General features: G+C 36.7%; 1 protein-coding gene across 3 annotated transcripts in view; it reads left to right on the top strand.

Moving 5' to 3' along the window:
- The first annotated feature begins 762 nt into the window (after positions 1-762).
- Positions 763-10112, top strand: part of tln1 (talin 1) — a 103729-nt gene continuing 94379 nt past the window's right edge. For all 3 annotated transcript variants that reach the window (XM_051911198.1, XM_051911197.1, XM_051911199.1), the window contains exon 1: positions 763-939. The gene's annotated coding sequence lies outside the window, so the exon portion shown is untranslated. The remainder of the gene's footprint in view (positions 940-10112) is intronic.

Raw genomic sequence — 10112 nt, 5'->3', positions numbered from 1 at the left:
GCAGTATTAAACACGTATTTATACCGATTTCATCAGGCTCCGAAAATTCTTCAAAAAGAACACAAAGAATGGCCTTCTCAGCTGCCATAGTTGCAACTCTTGGGTCATCAGAACAGGGTGTTCAACGCACCACCGTTTCCGTTTAAAAACCGTTTTGCAACGTTTTGTCGGGGCTGAACGCAGCCCTGCTCCAGAGCAGGTTACCCGTGTAGCGTAAGTTACCATAGCAATGAAACCCGCTAAAAACCAATCCACCTTCATGAGCCCGAAAAACCAGAGTTTGCTCAAACTAATCTTGAACTTGCCTGGGTAGAAACTGAAACCGGATTTGTGCAACAGGCCACAGGTCTGAATTTTAAATCGGCTCTTTAAACAAAGCTGAGGCAAGTGTAAACAATATGTTGAACACAAGATGGTGCTATAATCATAATGCTTGTTTCATCCAAACAAAAGCTAAATTGATCAAATAAAGCAGTAGGCCTATTATTCGAATAAAAATAAGGATCTTCTTTAATTCTCTAAAGCGTCTAACGTAAATAATTAAATCTCGTTAAAAAAAGAGCATTTAATCCAAGGTACATAGACCAAAATAGTTTAAAAGGTTTTTACAGTTTTTAGATCATCATCTAAATTACGTACATGATACATTGTGTCGTTTTATTGTAAAGCCATTCCGAGGAAGGCTAAAACAAACGGAAATAAATAATTTCAGAGTACTGAAGCTTCTTCTTGTTAGAGGGAGTGATGTGTGCCTGCGTGCGCGCGCTCGCGAGCTGTAGGGTGGAGTTTAACACACCGCCTCAAAGCAACGGTGCAGAAATCACTTCTGACATTACATACCAGCATTTACTCAACAGGAACTTTCTGCTGGGGGACAGGGATTGTTAAAATATTTGTTATTATCCGAAGGTGGAAAACTAGATATCGAAGAAACCTGAGGTAAGAACTAATTCGCTTTTCCAAGTTGACACACTTGAGCTAAAGCTGCTAAACTTTTTCAAGGGTGGGAAGTTTCCTTCCGATGCGAAGATCTTAAAACTCAGATATGATCAACAATAGGACTTTGAATTCGTTAAACGAGATTTGGATCGGTTTGGGCTTTTAAAGAAAACGCCTTATTTTGACGGTTATTCCAGAGACGCGGTGAATAGGGCTTTAAAGGCGACCTTAGCACATAAAAGTTGACTTTTTCCCCTCTGAGAGCCTCGGACGAATATGCTGGATATTTTATAACGGAAGAAACGAGGATGTGACGCGTTTAACACTGAAAAGGCGCTATTAAAGTACGTTTTTAAGAACAGTCATGTCGTTCCTTCCATGTTAGTGATTGATTATGGCCTACGGCTGTGTAAACTCTGAAGTGTAACAGAGGCACGTCACGGAAGGAATGAAGCCCGTGAGATACTGTAACTGTAAAACTTCAGTGAAAACGCGGCCTACTGCAAACGCGCGAGGACTCGCTCATCATTGGAGCCTTATTATTTCTTCAGCAGATCAGATGTGCTGTTATCCCTGTCATGTTTTTCCTGTGATTCATGCCTAAACACAGACGGTCCAAACGGATGTCAGTTTATTTCATATGCTTACATTCGCTGTGGAGTTGTGACAGTTTCACAAGTGTGGCTTGTAGAAATGATCCTTTTCACCTGTGTTGGTTTGAGTCTATTCTTTTGCAATGTGTCTGCTGTTATGTGTGCTTTGATAGAGGAAGTTGTGCTGCAGGAATATGCGCCCTCAGGGAGGACATAACTGAGCTCAGATCGGGTGTGGTGAGACAGAGACATGCAAACTTGCAGGAAGAAACAGTTGCATGTGATTATTGAAGAAGTTGTTACTCATTCCATCCAGGATTGAACCTTACTGTCCACTCCTATTCTGTGGAATGGCAGTGCGTGTAGTTTTGGGAGATATTGCAAAAGTTCTGTGAACTTGTTGAGACTGAGAGATTCTGCTCTGAGCAGAAGCGTGTTAGTGCTTGAAAGAGCATTCAGTTCAATTACATCTCTGTCTATAAGACCTCATTTGGACAACCCATTCGTTTGTGTAGTAGTAAATGGGTTAAAAGATCCTACACCACTTCTGCACGTTGAAACATTGTCTCTCAGAGCAAAAGCTGTTTTAGCTTTGTAAAGGCTGACATATGAAATAATAGATTATTAAAAAAATATGTTTTGAAATTGAAACGTTCGTTGAATCTTTAGACAAAATATAAATAAGAAAATCTAAAACAAACATGTTATGTATCATATTTGATACATCAGGCTTTTAAGGTTCATAGTGAGAATATGGAGCTCACAACTTAGAGGGAAAAAATCTTCAGGCCCAAACTGAGCAAAAATATGCAGTTTTGTGCAGATGTTGCTATTTATATGGTCAAACAGATGAAAATCTGTTAGCTTGTAATGTAAATCAGAAAAGACTACTTACATAAAATGCATATAAATATCAGTCGTCACTGTGTCTGCCAATAATATGTCTTCGTAAGGTGATACTTAAATGCTTAGTTTTATGATCAATGCTCTGCATAGACGTTCCTCAAAAGCCTGATGGATCATTCACATTTTAACATGATTTTTCTAAAAAAAATAATGTATGAATAAAGTAAAATTAGCTTCAGTTCATCTTGAAATACTGATAACAATATAAAATTGATACTTACATAAATATCAGTAAATATCAATTTCACACCAAAAAGACACGTGCATCACAACCTAAAGTTAGATATTTTTTTAGTATTTATACTAAAAGGCCTTTTATTTGCTAAAAAGTATAAACTATCAATCAGAAGACAGAAGGCATGTAGTAAAACAGGCTTTTCAGATCATGTTGGTAATTTAGAGGCCTTAGCTTAGAATCATGTATCAGATATGATACAGTAGTTTTGCTGTTTCTCATGTCGTTTTGGAGAAGGTTATCTGTCCATATGTTTCCTGGTATTGTCCTCATTAAAACCCAAGACATGTCTGTGATGTTCTTTATTAAACGTCAGCACACACACACGGACCGTCTTTCACAGTTCAGTCCAGTGCAGTGAACGATGTGTGCAGACGGGCTCCATGCGACCAGCAGCATGTTTCTCTGCACCCACCCCACCGTGTAACAAGCATGCCATTGAAGGCACACTGGGTAGAATTGTGGTGGGCTTCAGAGAGATGAAAGCTCTCTTTGTGTTCAGGGGTCTGAGAGGGTGTAGAGAGAGTGGATGATGACCTGTTCATCCAGCTAACTCTGATCAGCCCACAGTCGGAGCTGTCATGTCAGTACTTCAGACACAAACTCCATGTAGATTCCTTCATGGTTTAAGACTTAGTCACTGGGATGTTTGAACTACTAGTCAGGGCAGTGGTGCGTTTCCTGAAGCCAACTATGTCGTTTATTACCAACACAGTTCAACGGAACTTGCAACCATAGTTGGCCAACGGTGCTTTTAGGAAACGCACACAAAGGTTATTAGTCTTAAAGGAATAGTTCACCCAAAAATGAACATTCTGTCATCATATGCTCACCCTCACATTGATCCAAACCCATAACTTTCATTCATCTGTTGCATCAAGCAAGCGATATTTAATGTGCTCTCTTTATCAGTGTTTAAACAGTATGTGAATAAAAGCCTAAATTAAATTTGTTCATCATATAAAGTGATCGTGTCTCCTTAGAAGGCTTGGATTCATATTATCTTTATGATGTCTTTATTAAACATCAAAGTTTTGGTTGAATGGACTTTAATTGGAGGAACAGAAATCTATCCAGTTTCATTAAAAATATATTAATTTATGTTTCAAGGATGAACAAAAGTCTTATGGGTTTGGACTGGAGGGTGAATAAATTATGATAGAATTTATATTTTTAGATGTTTTTAAAATGGTTCCCGCTGTGGCTGTCATATATCAATCACACTTGCACAAATTCAAACTTGCTCATGAGGCATTGACATTGAAGCTCATTTTCACTTCCACTATATGTAAAGGAGTGACCAGAACATTCTTCTCCTTTTGTGTGGGGGGGTTTGGAACAATTTTCATATTTGGGTGAAATATCCTTTAACCAGGACTTGAGATTTAAGCTTTAAGCAAAGAAATGAATAAATTGTATAGTAATTTAACCCCTGGTTTCACAGACAAGGCTTAAGCTATTCCTAGACTAAAATGCATGTTTGAGCTGTTTTAACTGAAAGCAACTTGTACTGACATATCTTAAAACGTGTCAGTGCCATTGTTTTGTCTCAAGATGCACACCAGTAATGTTTTTTTTCTAGTGAACGTTTATAAAAGATATTTAAATATCCTAATTGAACTAAGGCCTAATCCTGGCTTAGGCTAAGCCTTGTCTGTGAAACCGGGCCATAAAGAAGTAACATGGTAACTTCTCAAGATTGCATGAATGTCTGAGTGCTGGTGCTGAATTCTTCTGAAAGAACAGGATGTGCTCTTGTCATTCCCTGGGGAAGAACTACACTAGTAACTCTCAAATAAACACATACAAGAGGAATGTTTACTGATGTGACAAGTTTTCACATTCAATGTGGAGCATGTGTTTATACATTAATGTTAAAGTTCTAGTGGCACCTGTTAATGTGGTTTTTTACCGGGGTCAGTAATACTGTCTTTATGCATTTAATCATCACTGAAATCAGTAACACTAATTTACGATTCCCACAGTTTGGTCCAGTATTTGCTGGAACGTGTTTGGCCATATGCATAGGTGACAGGTGCTGGATTTATGTCCCGAGCGTCCGCGTGGTGGCCTACACTCGCTCCCGTTTAGGAGATCTGGACTGCTAGTTTGTTTCTCTTGCCAGTATTTGGAAGCAGCCATATTTGGTCAAAGCAACTTGGTCTGTGATTCCAGTGGCAAGAGAAATCATTTGGAGGCCAATTCTATTGCCTCAGCCTCTAAAACAGTGACATAGTCTATTTGATCCATCATGCGAAATTCATTGCCTGGAAACTAGGGTTGGGCGATATGGTCAAAAATATTATTTTTCCCATATTATACAATATTGATATTTATCACGATATTCATTTACCATTAATGGGGAAGGAAATGCTTTCCACATATTTGTTAGATCTTGAGAATGAATGTAAACATGTAAACTTTTAATTTAGGGCCCCATGAAATCCATTTTATTTTCCCCTAAATTCTGTTTTCCATTTATTTATTTATTTTTTGGGATACTGTTTTATGATTTAATACAATTTTATATAAACTAACAATTTAATCAAGCTTTTTAAAATGTAATCAAATGAAAAGCTTTTTTTTTTTCTTCAAATAAGATGCTGCACAACAGAACTGTATAAATTTAAAACATGTAATAAAAACATATCTTGGTTGTATGATATTCTGTAAAAAAAATAATAATATTATTATTACTTAAGTGCATTATTAAGTACATTTTAGTATACAGAAGTGTTATATTCATGTCAAGTTAAACCAAACTTGGTTGAAGTTAAACCAAAGATTTATTTTGACGGTTTGTCATGAAGATCTTTCAGTTTTAGCTTCAGTTTAATTGACGGTAGTTTTTCTCAAATGAAACAGTGAAAAGCTTGTGAAGTGACTCTCAAAGCAGCTCTGGAGATTAAGTTCATGTGTTCATGTCTTCATATATTGAGACACAGATGTTGAAAACACAGTGAAATGTCACGCCTGTTTGAGTTCATTGAGTTCAGCGCCATTCATTCACACAGAGACACGCAGATATCACTTATTAGCGACATGCACTAACTGGCTGTTGTCGCGTTTATTTCTGCTTTTTGATAGGCTGTTAGATTAATCCATATAGAGTAAAAATGTCCAGAGCTTATCATCGCTATCAATATGATATCGTTTATAACCCAGCCATACTGGAAACTCTGATGTTATAATACCAATTAATAGGGATGTAACGATTCACTCAACTCACGATTCGATACGATTCACGATACTGGTTTCACGATTCGATCTTCTCACAATTTTTTAACAAAATGAGATTTAAATGTGAAAGTTTCTTTTTATTATTTCTCAGACAAAATGCTGCATATTTCATTGTGAAATTGAGCGGAAGTAAGATGAAAAGAAAATACCATCAAAACTATTCTGAACACAGTCAGTTCCCCTCAGCTATGCATTCATATTAACCCCCGCCCACAAATGTATCGCGATTCATTTATCATATAAACCGACTTGAATCGTCACGTTTTAATCGATTTTCAACCGGTTCTGGATGCATCGTTACATCCCTACCAATTAACACTATTAGATTGGACAGTGAATAATCAGTCCTCTTGGAGGAGGCTGAGACACACAAATACTATCCATTCTATTCAAGTGTTTTTATAGCTAAATAAGCTTCAAACATTATAACTAGATCTCAAATGAATAGTCAGCATTATTGCTATTTAAAGTATTTTTTGTTGTTGAATAGTCATTTGAAGGATGTTTGCTGTTGACGGATGGTAACATAAGATTTTAAACTTGCATGACACATTATAGCAGCAAAGGAAGAAGACACAGCTTGCAGTCCACTCTAAAGAGCCCACAAAGATGTAGGTGGCATAGTATGGAAAAAATGTACAAAAATAGTAAATAAAATATAGAATACAAGTTGTTATGTCTAGTACATGTAAGGTGGAGCTAGTGCTCCACAATAATGATGCTGCAGCTGTGATATTGTGATGCATGGTAGTGTACTGAATTCATAATATAGGTAGGGCTGCAAGAATCATATTGAAAATAATCCACAATAAATTTGATTATTGATTAATGGGGTCTGCACACTATGCACACCACTTTACAGTTGTGAATAACACATTTCTGTGGATCAAACTCATCTGGAAAACAGCAGAGGACACTGAAGTGAGCTGCTGCAGGAAAAGTGCACAGCATTGTCCTGTGTGCTCTGGAAGATGCGTATAGATCCTGATCTATAAAAGTCACTCAAGTATTTCCTTTTTGCAATAAAGGCTTGTCCTGACAGCAAGCGAGTCTCTGCTAACCTTCATGGACTTAAGTGAATGGGCGCTGTCGCGTACCAAACAGACAGAGCACAACAGAATAAGGAGCGCAATCATTTTGGCTAAAATATTTGTTGTTGGATATTAAATGTTCCATTTGTAGAATTAAACCTACAAGTAAGAGTATTTTTATGATAGCAGTAACTGTAAAGTGACTATTGTAATGTGGTAATCAAATGTAGGCTAATTTAATTACTGTAAAATCAGATGAGTGAATGTGATTTCCTCTTACCAGTTAACATGTAATCTGTGCTTTGTTTTTATTTATTTTCATTTTTAGTTTAGTTAATTCACATCTGCTTTAAAAAGAATTATTTTTGTTTGTAGATTGTAATGTTGTTAGAATGTAATGTGATTTATTTTTATTTTTTTTATGATTTATTTCTTAATTTTGAAACATTTTACAGACAGGAAAGAAATGGTACGAAAGGGCAACATTGAAAAAGGGTTACAATATAGTTAACTAGACAGAACACACACACACAAAATATATATATAATAAATTAAGAAAATAAAAAAAGTAGCAATTATGATGAGAATGAGGTATATAAATGTACACATGCACATGCAAGTGCACATAAAAGACGAGATAGACAAATATACCTACATGTACACATATTAAAGGTTACAATCGGTTACAAACTAATCAACCAGTGAGTGTATATATATTATATAGAGTCCAGCTGGAGAGTTTTAATGTGCAAGGAAGGGCTTCCAAATTTTACTGAAAGTACTGCTAGACCCCTGTAAAGCTTGTCTAATCTTCTCTAGTTTCATGAAGTACAGGGCATCCTCCATCTAGCATGTATGAGACGGTGGCTGAGGGCTCTTCCAATTTAATAAAACTACACATCTAGCAAGCAATGTGAGGAAAGCAACAAAATTAATAAAGTTAGTGGGACGTGGGTAACCAGCGGGCAACACCCCAAAAAGGCCAACAATAGGAGATGGCAGTATGTCTGCAGATGTAATGGCTGAGAGAGAACTAAACACTAACCCCCAGAACGAAGAAAGAGCTATTTCAATATTGAGGTCTAAAGACCAACTGATACGCAAACTGTCAGGCCAGAAAAAGACTGTAAAGTGGAAAAAGTACCGATTAACTTAGAAATTGAACCTTTAGAACAGACATTGAAACTTAGGATGGTATCAATTGCAGACGGAGGTGGGGTGATGGGAAAATTTGCTAAATTTTTTCAGACAAAATCACGTATTTGTAAAAATCTAAAAAAGTGGCTCCTTGGAATGTTGTACAAAACATTTAGCTGATCAAATGAAGGAAATGTCCCTTCAATGTAAAGATCAGCCACAGAGTGGACACCTTGATTCCTCCAGTAAACATATGCACCATCCAGGGTAGAAGGGAGAAACAGTAGATTAAAATGTATTGGGGACGATAGGGGCATAAGTTGAAAGCCAAAATTACGTAAAAACTGAATCCAAATTTTGAGACTATTTTTCACTATTATGTTATCCGTGTACTTCAGTGGAAATAGTGTGATTGGAAAGCATAAAAGAGCATTCAAGGTGGAGGATTTGCAAGAGGCATTCTCAATGTTTAACCATGCTGGGGGGCTGTCCAGATTGTTTGAACTGATCCAGTGAAGCATGGACCGCATGTTCGCAGCCCAATAATAAAACAAAAAATTAGGAAGGGCAAGACCGCCCAAGTCTTGCCATTCCATATGAGTTGAGAAATAGAACTGTCTAGTGTAACAAAAAAGGACTTTGGGATAAAAATAGGGACACATTGAAAAAGATATAAGAATTTAGGGAGCACATTCATCTTCACACAGTGTAATGTGATTTTTAACCCCCTTTTTTGCACATAATATATAGAAAAGTCTACATGGTTGCATTCACTATATTTTCATAGCCTTCAATATGAACATTGTTTGTAGGACAACATTGGGCAGGATGTAAAATAACATTTTTTTTTATAATAAATAGATTTTTTAAAATCCAAATAGAAAAAAGTAGAAAATACAGAGGCTATACCAGATATCACCATTTAGGCAAAAAGTACTGAGATGTGATTTTTTTTTTTTTTTTTTTTTTTTTTGGCCCAGCCCTATTACAGCCTAATACAAGCTCTTAACTTAATGAAAAAGCTGAATTAATTGCTTGTTGATTAGCTAATCATTTTTAATAATGATTAGATAAGTCAATTATCAAAATAAATAATTGTTAGTTACATTCGTGCTTGAAGAAATCGTGTTAATGAATGTTAAATTAACAACATTTCATGGCACACTGGATGTGTGTTGATGATACTGCACATCAGCAAACATGAGCAGTGGCGGCTTAGAGTTGCTCTCATGTGTTGGTGGACTGGTTTACACAAAGTGACACTTCCAGTGTACACAGCAGCGTCGAGTGTCTGGATCAGGATAGGTGTGAGAAATTTAGGATTGCCAATAATGTCATGACTGCAGTGTGAGCACATGCTTGGTAAAGCAGTCTGACATGGTCATCTTGAGCTGCCTATGTGTGAATAGAAAAACTGCTGAGTTCTTGCCAGGTTTAGAGGGGTTTCCTCCAGTACAACATAACTTACTGTCTAAAGGATGGAGCTTGCACAGCTTGTGAATTATTTCTAGTATATTCTATAAAATATGCTACAATTGTGTCTCTTTTTTTTAAAAACCTATGAGTAGGGTTGGAGTGACTCCTCAACGTAATCGATTACGTAGATTAGTCAATTTGTGTGGAATGCGGCGATTCGTTACGCTATTTATGTTACCCGACTTCTGGGCATGCTGAAAATCAGTCGTTATTACAAAAATATGAAGCCCGATCTAAAGTGTGTGAATTTTTTAAACAGAGACCGAATGAAATGGCGCTCTGTTAAACTGAAATGTCAAACCACAGCAGCACAACATCTGTACAAGAGCATTTGAAAAAAAAAAAAAAAAAAAAAACATCCCGGGGCTCTCCTATGTCAGAACCAGGCGGCAGCGCAAGTTTTTTTTTTTTTTTTTTTTTTTTTTTTTTTTAAACACAGCACTAGAATATAGTTGTCCATTCCTTTTTTTGCGCTTAATACAGCTGTTTTTTTACGAGCTGTAGTGGGTGCAAGGCCATGAGACGTGGCTCAAACGTACTCTCTACAACCGGTTA

The sequence above is a fragment of the Ctenopharyngodon idella genome, chromosome 10, assembly GCF_019924925.1.
Source record: "Ctenopharyngodon idella isolate HZGC_01 chromosome 10, HZGC01, whole genome shotgun sequence".
NCBI classification, from domain to species: domain Eukaryota; kingdom Metazoa; phylum Chordata; class Actinopteri; order Cypriniformes; family Xenocyprididae; genus Ctenopharyngodon; species Ctenopharyngodon idella.
Note: the sequence above shows the minus strand (reverse complement) of the source record. Positions and strands in the feature narration are given on the sequence as shown.